The sequence below is a fragment of the Dasypus novemcinctus genome, chromosome 5 (genome assembly GCF_030445035.2).
Source record: "Dasypus novemcinctus isolate mDasNov1 chromosome 5, mDasNov1.1.hap2, whole genome shotgun sequence".
NCBI lineage: Eukaryota > Metazoa > Chordata > Mammalia > Cingulata > Dasypodidae > Dasypus > Dasypus novemcinctus.
The window spans coordinates 83,665,595-83,676,261 of record NC_080677.1 but is presented as its reverse complement, the minus strand read 5'-3'; the positions used below and the strand labels follow the sequence as shown (position 1 = coordinate 83,676,261).

At 37.9% G+C, this 10,667-nt stretch overlaps 1 pseudogene; it reads right to left on the bottom strand.

The window, feature by feature from the left end:
• Positions 1–3,794: 3,794 nt before the first annotated feature.
• On the bottom strand, positions 3,795–5,994 carry LOC111758849 (rho guanine nucleotide exchange factor 10 pseudogene; annotated as a pseudogene).
• Between the last annotated feature and the right edge of the window lie 4,673 nt (positions 5,995–10,667).

The following is a 10,667-nucleotide window of genomic DNA, read 5'->3' as shown; positions in this document are numbered from 1 at the left end:
AGGTTACTTCAGTTAAGTCATGGCCCATGCTGGGTCTTTTTCCTCTTACTGGAGTCCTTTATAAATTGTGTGACTATGGAGAGAGAGATACAAAGCCATGAAAACAAGAAGCTGAAAGCAATGAAACCTGGAAGAGAAGAGAGAGATTAGAAGCTGCTGCCATGTGCTTTGCTATGTGACAGAGAAGTCCAGGATTGCTGGCATCCAGTCTTCAGAGAAAAAGCATTGCCTGATGATACTTTGATTTGGGCATTTTTCTCAGCTTTGAAACTGTAAGGTTGTAAGCTAATAAATTTCCGCTCTTAAAAGCCATCCCATTTTACAGTAGCCTCTTTTGGCAACCTAGCAAACTAAAACAATAGCTTTGGTTATTTTGGGGCCCCCTTCCCTTCCATATAAATTTGGTGATTGCCTCTTCCATTTCTGCAAGAAGGTTGTTAGAATTTTTATTGGGATTGCATTGATTCTATAAATTGCTTTAGGTAGAATTGACATCTTAACAATATTTAGTCTCCTAATTATTGAACATGTAATATCCTTCCATTTATGTAGATATTCTTTGACTTCCTTTAGCAATGTTTTATAGTTTTCTATATACAGGTCCCCTACATCTTCGGTTAGATTTATTCCTAGATATTTGATTCTTTGAGTTGTGATCGTAAAGGGAATTTTTTTCTTGATTTCATCTTCAGATTATTCCTTACTACTCTATAAAAACACTGCTGATCTTTGCAGGTTGACCTTATACCCTGCTACTCTGCTGAAATCATTTATTGCTCTATATGTTAGGTCTAGCTTGTTTATAGTATCGTTTCTTTCCGTATATATTTTTATATATGTTCTTTGTGGTTACCCTGGGGATAAAATTTAATGTACTAAATCTATAACAAAAATGTTTTGTTACCAACTTAACTTCAGTAGCATATGTATATACCATTCCTATATTCCTCTGTTCCCCCACCTCTTTGTTTTACTTGATACAAATTATATCTTTATACATTGTACTCTAAAACCATAGATTTGTCATTACTTATTATGCATTTGCATTTTAGTACTCGTGAGAAATAAAAGGTGGTGCTACATACCAAAAAATATAATGCAATAGTACTGGCATTTATAATAATTACCCATACGATTACTATGGGAGGTCTTCATTTCTTTCTGCAGCAATCCAGTGTCTGGTGTCCTTTCCTTTTAGTCTGAAGAACTCCTTTTAGCTTTGCTTGTGAGGCAGGTCTAGTGGGAAGAATTTCCTCAGCTTTTGTTTATCTGGGAATGTCTCAGTATCTACCTCCTTTTTGAAAGACAGTTTCACTGGATACAAAATTCTTGATTGACCTTGTTTGTTTTATTTCAGCACCTGAAGTATCAACCCATTGCTTTTTGGTCACCTTTACTGGAGATCTTTATTTCCTTATGTCCACTGTCTAATGTCCTTTCCCTTCAGTCTGAAGAACTCCCTTTAGCATTGCTTTGAGATCAAGTGGTCACATTCTTATTTTGTTCATATGGGAGTGTCTTAATCTCTCCCTCATTTTTGAAAGAAAATCTTACCAGATATAAAATTCTTCAGTTTTTTCTTTCCGTACTTTAAATATTTCCTCCCTCTTTTTCTTGCCTTCATAGTTTCTGATGAGAAATTGGCATTTAATCTTATAGAGTCTCTTGAACACAACACATTGCTTCTCTCTTGCAGCTTTCAGAACTATCTCCTTTTCCCTGGCATTCAACAAATGACTACCATTTGTCTGGGCATAGTTCTCCTTGAATTTGTATCACTTAGGGTCATTTGGGCTTCTTGACTGTGCCTTTTTGTGTCTTTTGTTAATTTGGGGAAGTTTTCTGCCATTATTTCTTCACTTATTCCTTCTGCCCCATTCTTTTTCTTCTCCTTCTGGGACTCCCACAATGTTTATACTGGTACACTTGTTGATGTCCCACAGGTCTCTTACACTCTATTTTACATTTTTAAAACTCTTTTCCATTCTGCTCCTCAGTCTAAATTATTTCAGTTGTCCAGTCTTTGAGACCATTGATTCTTCTTTCTGCCAGCTTCAATCTGCTGTTGAAACTCTCTAAGGAATTTTTCATTTTAATTATTGAAAAACTGATCTTCAACTTCAGTAGTTCTGTTTGGTTCCTTTTTTAAAAGTTCTTTATATTGTTTTTTCATTGTTTCCTCACCTCCTTTAATTTTTTCCCCATGTTTTCCTTTATATCCTTGAGCATATTAAGGATCATTATGTCTTTGGTGTAGTGGTTTGGAGCTGTATGTACCCCCAGAAAAAGATGTTCTTAAACTTAATCCATTCCTGTGGATGTAAGCCCAGTGTAAGTAGGATTTTTTAAAAACCAATTTTTAGAAGGTACTGGGGTCAGACCACAGGAACATGGGAAGCAGGGCTTAACCACCTGAGCTACATCTACCCCCTAAGTAGTACCTTTTGATGGGATTACTTCAATTAAGGTGTGGCCCACCTCAGTCAGGATGGGTCTTAATACTATTACTGGAATTCTTTATATGTGGAATGGAATTCATACAGATAGAGGGAAAACGATGGGAAGTAACAAGCTCCTTCAGAGCTTAACCCTCCTGTCAAGATCAGCCCATGGCAAAGCAAAGTGTAGGGTTCTCTATCTTATTTGAGCATATGTGGAGCCTGCTTCATGTGCTGGACTTGTGCTTACTCCTGATCCTTAGGAATTCCCAGTTTACAGGAATTCAAACACTCCCATAATCCCTTTGAAATAGACTTTTGCCCCCTCCTGGGTGCTCTATTATATGACAGTGCAGGTAGTTTTTACCCCTGGCCACTTCAGCATAATTATTTCTTATACTGTTTTAGCTATCTGCTAGCTGCTTCTCTGCCTTTGGGACAATTTCTGTGAGTGCAACCCCGAGACACGTTTACTACAGTATTTCATGCTTCCATCTGATAGATTAGCACTGATATTTAGGCACTCTAGTATGTGCATAAGGGTACTCTGCTCCCTCTGAAAAAGGACCAGGGACCCACAATGGGAGCACAGTTTGCTCCCCATATGTGTGGAGAGTTGGGGGAGGAACTAACAAAGGCACCACGAGCTTTGCCTACTGTTTTTCAAGTTTCTTTTTCTTGATTTGGTACTTCCAAATTATTGCAACCCTTTAACTGCTTCCTGGAATTTTGAGGAAGATGGCTGTGCCAGTTTTTGCTAATTGTTCAAGATTCCATGGGGGATAGTACTCTGGTATGTTACACTATCATCTTGGTCAGCCCCCCTTTAATTCTTTAAATCTAAACAATGTTCATGTTTATTTGAATATGTCTGTAATATCTAATTCAAAGTTGTCATTTAGTACCTGCAACATCTAGGCTTCTGCAGGGATAATTTCTATTGAATGCTGTTTGGTTTTTTTTTCCAATTCATTTCTTTGCCTGTTTCATAATTTTTTGTTGAAAGCTGGGCATTTTAAATAATAAGCTTAAATGCAGCAAATACCACAGGATTTGATGTTGCTGCTCTTTGTTTATTGTCTTTTCTGGCAATCCTGTAAGTCTGAATTTTTTTTGGTCATTCATCTACTAAAGTTTCTACTTGGTTAGCTAACTGATAGATATGATTGGACAAAGATTTCTCTAAATACTTTAAATCAATTAGTCTCCAAACCTTTGTCAAGGTATTCTGTGTATATGTTGGGACATCCTTCAAAAGTCAGCATGCCTATAATTTTTTTTTTTTTTAAATGAAGGTTTATTAGTATAAAACAAGTTATTTAAGCACAGAGTTGAAAAAATGTCTTTCAACCTTGTTCAGGTATGTTTTATTTTTATGGCTTTTTCTATGTGTTCAATTTCACGGTGTTGATCAACATCTCTTTTTCTTTCTTTTAATTTATTAATGTTTCAAGCTCTGTAAGCACCATCTGAAGAGGCGGCCAGTCAAGATGTCCTTTGGATGTATTCTTCAACATATCCTGGCGCAAAAGAATGAACTGGAAATTTCTTTATTGGCTCATTATCAAACTATACAATGTAATTTGATCTGGACATCATTCTTGGCACTGCTTTAAAAACTCAAGAAAAAACAGGCTTTGTAGCACAAGTTTTCTTAAGGATTGCCACAGCAGTACTATATTTATTCACATATTCACTACGACCATCCAGTACCATGGATTTAGAAAATGAAGTAATGAAGCCATCTCCAACTGTTTCAACAAAATCCCACTCAGATACTCAACTGTCCAATGCTATCTGAAACATGGAATGGCATCAAAGGATTTTTTAAATTCGATAAAACACCATCCTTAGGATTCTTTCACTCAGAATCTTTGGCACCATCTCAGACAGTGGTTTCTCACATTGCTCCAAACTCCCCAAGAGCATCTACATAATTCTTTTCACTGTTGACAAATGAACACAGAATATCACCTTAAAAGCTGCTGCTGAGATAAGCCTTTGGGCACTGGTGTAATGATGGCTTTTGGGTGCTTGCAACCAATATTAATAAATAAATTTTGTTCTTCTTTAATCACAAGATCTGTGATCTTGAGAAATGAAAGACTCGGGCCTAATCAATGAATAACCTTGCTTCCCAGCAGCTTTTGTTTTTTCAAGACCATCATTTGCAGCCTTCTTCAGTTTTTCCATCTTTAGTTCATGTTTTTGCTTTAGCTGCTGAATCTCTCCTGCACCTACAGTATTTGCCATCAAATCTTTCACCTTTTTCTCATAGCACTCCTTTAAATGGTTTAGGTCATGAAACAGTTGCTTTTTGTAGTTGGTACAGAAAAGGACCTGTGAATTCCATTTTTGTGCTGAGTCATTCGGTTCTTCCTAACTTTCAAATTCACTTGACCTCCATCCCATATTCCAGAGAGCTGTTTCCACTTTCATCCTCATTCACAACATCTTTGTAAATCATTTCATTTGATTCAGTTTTGGGACATCATCATTAATTGCTTCTTCTGGGTTTTCTATCCATCCTGTGTTGTCAGGATCTGTAACCCATCAGGCTAGGGCACTGTCTTCTTTAATGATTTGATCTTCACTGTTTGGAGATCTTCAGAACTTAAAGAATTAAACAGGCAATCTTATACTACTTCCTGTTTCTTTTTTTTTTTTTTTTAAGATTTTTTTTCTCTCCCCTTCCCCCCCCCCCACTGGTTGTCTGCTCTCTGTGTCCATTTGCTGTGTGTTCTTCTGTGACCGCTTCTATCCTTATCAGCAGCACTGGGAATCTGTGTTTCTTTTTGTTATGTCATCTTGTTGTTTGTGCGGCACCATTCTTGGACAGGCTGCACTTTCTTTAGCGCTGGGGGGCTCTCCTTACGGGACGCATTCCTTGCGCATGGGGCTCCCCTATGCGGGGGACACCGCTGCGTGGCAGGGCACTCCTTGGGCACATCAGCACTGTGCATGGGCCAGCTCCACACGGGTCAAGGAGGCCCGGGGTTTGAACCACAGACCTCCCGTGTGGTAGGCAGATGTCCTATCCACTGGGCCAAGTCCGCTTCCCTGTGTTTCTTCTTTATCCACAGAAATAGTACAAATAACTGGAATGGAATAGGCTGGCAAGTATTAGCAATGGCAGGTTTAAAGGGATGGCATAGACTTAAGGCATAGGAACCTTATAGCCAGTAGGCACATAAAGGCTTAAACTTTCTTCCTTGGCATGTGGATCTGGAGTTAAGACTTGATCTTCCTGGAATGTGTGATGTCAATGACTGGATATGGATTCACTTTAGTTGGTACTGCAAACTTAGTAGGTTCTACTAATACAATGTTTCTGTCCTAGTTCCATTTTCATCTCTTGTGGAGGAGGCTTCTTCATTGGCTACAATATTATTTGAGGTGGTGTCAGGTGGTGCTTATCTTTCTGCTTCTGGAACTCCACCTCCATGTCAAAACCAAATTGTTGCCCCTTCTCTTCATTATTCTTAGTATCGTATTTCACTTCCTTTTCTTCTGGAGCTGGAGGAAGCAGTTCTTTTTGGTTCATACTACAGCTTCCAAAACCAATCTCCTCAGCTTTGTTAATGGAATGGTGACCGCTCATCCTCCAAGAAAGTCCCAGAGTGAGATTAGATGGCAGTTCAATCTATTCAACAGCATTTATAGGAAATTCTTCGTAACCCAAATTCAAAGTACTTTCCATTTCTGGCATGCTATAACTTACTTTCCAGTTCTTGTCTTAGACATTATACATGTAGAAGTTTCCTCATAAGCTGTGATTCTGCTTAGTTCTGGAGGCTAGAAATCTGATCAACGTGTTGGTAGGGCTATGCTTCCTCTGAAGTCTGTAGGATTCTAACAGCGGCTTGCTAACAGCAGCATTCTGTGGCATAACTCAATCTCTGCCTCCATTATATGGCTGTCTTCTCTCTCTTTTCTACCTGTACTTTTTTTTTTATTGGATGTGAGATATGGCAAATTTTACCTTATTGGGTGCTGAATAAATATTCTTGATCTTTGTTCTGATATGATGTTAATTTACGTGGAAACAATTTTATCTCCTCAGGTCTTATTTTAAGATTTGTTAGGTAAAACCAGAGCCACATTTAACCTGGGCTAATTTTGCCACCACTACTGAAGGAATGCCCATAAATTATGAAATTTTCTAATCAGGTTCTTTTCCTGGCTCTATTCTGCCAATACTGTTTGTATTAGTCAGTCAAAGGGGTACTGATGCAAAATACCAGAAATCAGTTGGTTTTTATAAAGGGTATTTATGGAAGTAAAAGTTCACAGTTACAAGGCCCTAAAGAGTCCAACTCAAGGTACCATAAGAAGTATTTCCTCACCCAAAGTCTTTTGCCACGTGTTGAAATAAGATGGTGGGCTATGTCTGTGAGGGTTCAGTCTTCCTCTCTCTCTTAAGGTTCTGTGGTACCAGCTCCTTCCAATCTCAGCTGTAGGCAGGAGGACTTGTTTCTTTCTAAGCTCAGCTGCTCTGGTCTCTTCACAAGGTCAGCTGTAAACTATCAAGCAAGCAGAATGTCTCTCTTCCCAGGACTGAAGGATCCTTTTCCATGTCTATGGAGTTTCCTTCCTCTTCTGTGTATCTCTTTCCCTGTCTTTTTGATTGAGTATCCATTTATATAGCCCACAAAGGGGGTGAGGACTCAAACTAATGGTGTGGTCGAATCAAGGCCCTAATCTTAACATAATTTAATCAAAGGGATCTCAGGTGAATCTAATACAATCAAAGGGTATTGTGCCCAGAAGAACAGACCAGTTCACAAACATAATCAAATATCTTTTTTTGGATTTCATAAATAATATCAGATTGCTACACTGTTCTCTCTAATTCTTTCAGGTGGGTATTTCCCTGGCCTCAGTAATTTGTCTATATCATGTGCTCATCAGTGCCCTGCTGAATATTCAAACAGGACCAATATGTCTGGATTTTTTTTTTAAGTTATGTCCTCTTTGGTTCTCTGCACTGTGACCTCGAGCTGTCTTGGCCTTCCAGAACTACCCACTCCATCTCCTCAACCCAGATTCTGACTGGGTTCCCCTCTTTCCTCTGCAGCTGGAAACACTGTCTTGAGACAATAAAGTGAGGCAATTATAAGGTCTGACCTTATTTTTTTTCTCTCAGAGATCACTGTTCTCCATTGCCTATTATCCATTGCCCTGAAAACCATTGTCTCATATATTGGTTTCTTTTAGTTGTGCAGGTGATTAGGCAAATTTGGCCCTTCTTATTCCATTTTAGTTGGAAATGGAACTTACTGTATTTTGCTTTCTATGAAGAACTTTAAAAACACACATGCACAATTTTTCATAATGATGACACAGCTGTCATAATGGAAGTCACCTATTTCCAGCCTACTTATAAAACCAAGAGATGTATACAGTATATTTTTAAGGATTTTCATGAATAATTAAGATGAAACGTATTTTGCTTAATGTGGTAACCTTCAATTGTATATTTTTTAATACTCCATTCTTATCTTTTTTCCAAGTAAGTGAGAGGCTCATTTATCATCTTTTAGTAACACAGAGACTCTTGAACACACTCAAATACAAATTCCTTATTTTGCAAAGAAGGAAACAGAGACTCAGATAGGTTAAATGTCTTGCCCAAGCACTTGCCCAAGCTATTTAATGCTTATCCCAGGTGACATCATAAGTACTCCCTTTTTCTCATTATCTTGGTGTGGGGAAAAAAAATAAAAACCACACATTTGAAACTTTCATAATTTTATTGACTTTAGTGAATATTGGAGAGAAGACATGAATAGAGTCTATATCAGATCAACACAGACATCTAATAGAACAGTAAGCAAGTCTTAAAATATTCTTTAGTCACCCTATTACCAGAAAATTTTACTGGTTCTTCAATCTTTCTAGGTCAGCCACTATTTTTCCTCTTCCTCTTTCCTATCTTGTCTCCAGCATTCATTTTTTTTTCCTCTTACCCCATGTCCTTCTTACTATTAAGAAAGGTTTTTTTAAAAATCCACCTAATTTTCATTATTTATTGCTCACACTACTTCCCTTAGAGTGTCACCCTCCATAGAAATCTACTTATATATTAATACATTTCAAAAATTGGTCAGTTCTCACTTAGGTCACTTAGGGTCAAACTCATCGTAAGAGGGGTTTGAGAGTTAAATGTTAAAATAATTATTTTTTTACCTACTCAAAATGGGAATAAAGTACTTGTCCACAACACAACTGAATTTTACATTATTTCATGTAACTAGCAGCCTTGAGAGTCAGCATCTACCTGACTATCCACAACCCAAAGAGGCAGGGAAAAAACAAAGATAAAATTAGAAAGAGCCAAAAATCTTGAGAAGGGGAAGAAAAGAGAAAACCAGGATTTCTATTGTTTGTTTACCTGAGAATTTGTGTTTTATTATGGTTTATTGTGTCGGTTCTCAATGAGAGTTACATAAATGTTATTCTTTCATTTCATGATGTCAGTTGAGCATCATAAATGACCACAATATCTTAACAAAATATCTTCAAATAGTAATTTACCTACCAAGGATATCTTAATCCGATTTCTTTTAAGGAGAGGCTGTGGGTTGGCAAGCAGGCAACTGACTTCTTCAGTTCTGTGCAGCAGTAAAATCCTAGATTATATTCTAGCATTCTGTCAATTGGCATTTACATACCTAGACTACCATTTTCAGCCACATCCCCATTTATAAACCAACTGTTATTCACTATTTGTTACCATCTACTCTATACATTTCCACACTTTTACAGTAAAGCTAATTAAAACTTCGACATACATTAAACATCAGTAGTACATCTCAGTCCTCCTCTTATCTCCTTTAAGAATCCACTACCTACCACCAGGGCTTGAAGATATTTTCCTACAACTTCTTCTAGAAGCTTTATGGTTCTTGCTTTTATTTTTAGGCTTTTGATCCATTTTGAGTGGATCCATTATTTTTGGATAATGGTGAGATAGGGGTCCTCTTCTTTTGGCTATGGATATCCAGTTCTTTCAGCACCATTTGTTGAATGGACTGTTCTGCCCAAGCTGTGTGGGTTTGATAGGCTAGCCAAAAATCACTTGACCATACATGTGACGATCTGTTTCTGAACCACCAGTTTGGTTCCATTGGTCTATGTGTCTGTCTTTATGCCAGTGCCATGCTGTTTTGATTACTGTGGCATTGTAGCAAGCTTTGAAAACAGTGGCGTAAGACCAACTTTGTTCTATGACCCAGCGATCCACTTCTTGATATATACCTCAAAGAATTCAAAGCAGGTAGTTGAACAGATATTTGTACACCAATGTTTACAGAAGCATTATTTAAATAGCCAAAATGTGGAATAACCCAAGTGTCCATCAACTGATGAATGGATAAATAAAATGTGGTAAATACATACAAAGAAATATTATTCAGCCATAAAAAGGAATGATTTTCTGATGCATGCTATAACATGGATGAATCTTGAAGACATCGTGTTGAGTGAAATAAGCCAGACACAACAGAAACAATATTGTATGATCTCACGTATATGAAATACCTAGAAAAAGCAAACTTTGTAGAGACAGATGGTGACTTATAGGTTACCAGGGCAAGAGGAAGGGAAAGGAGGGCTGGGAAGAAGCTTAATGGGCATGTAGTTTCTGTTTGAGATGATGAAAAAGTAGGGGAGTGGATGACAATTATGGTAGGACAATAATGAGAATATAATTACTGCTACTGAGTTTATACACTTGAATGTGGTTAAAAGGGAAATTTTGTCCTGTATATTTGTTATAGGATTCCACTGTTGCTAAGCAATCAACAAGTGTTTAGCCAAAGGGGTACTGATGCACAATACCAGAAATTGGTTGGTTTTTATAAAGGGTATTTATTTGGGGTAGAAGCTTACAGTCACAAGGCCTAAAGAGTCCAATTCAAGGTACTATAAGAGGTACTTTCTCACCCAGAGTCTGCTGCCATGTGTCAATGCATGATGGCAGGTGAGGTCTGCAAGGATTCAGTCTTCCTCCTCCCAAGGCTCTATGGCCCCAACTTCTTCCAATCTCATCTCCAGGCTGGGACAAGTCTTTTCTCTCTCCTGGGGCTTGTTTTCACAAGGTCAGCTGTAGACTATCAGGGTTTCTAGGCTTTATCTCTCTCCCTGGGGTTCGATTCTCTACTGTGTCTATGGAGCTGTCTCTATTCCTCTGTGATCTTCTCCTGTGTGTTTAGTTCCTGGGCTCCA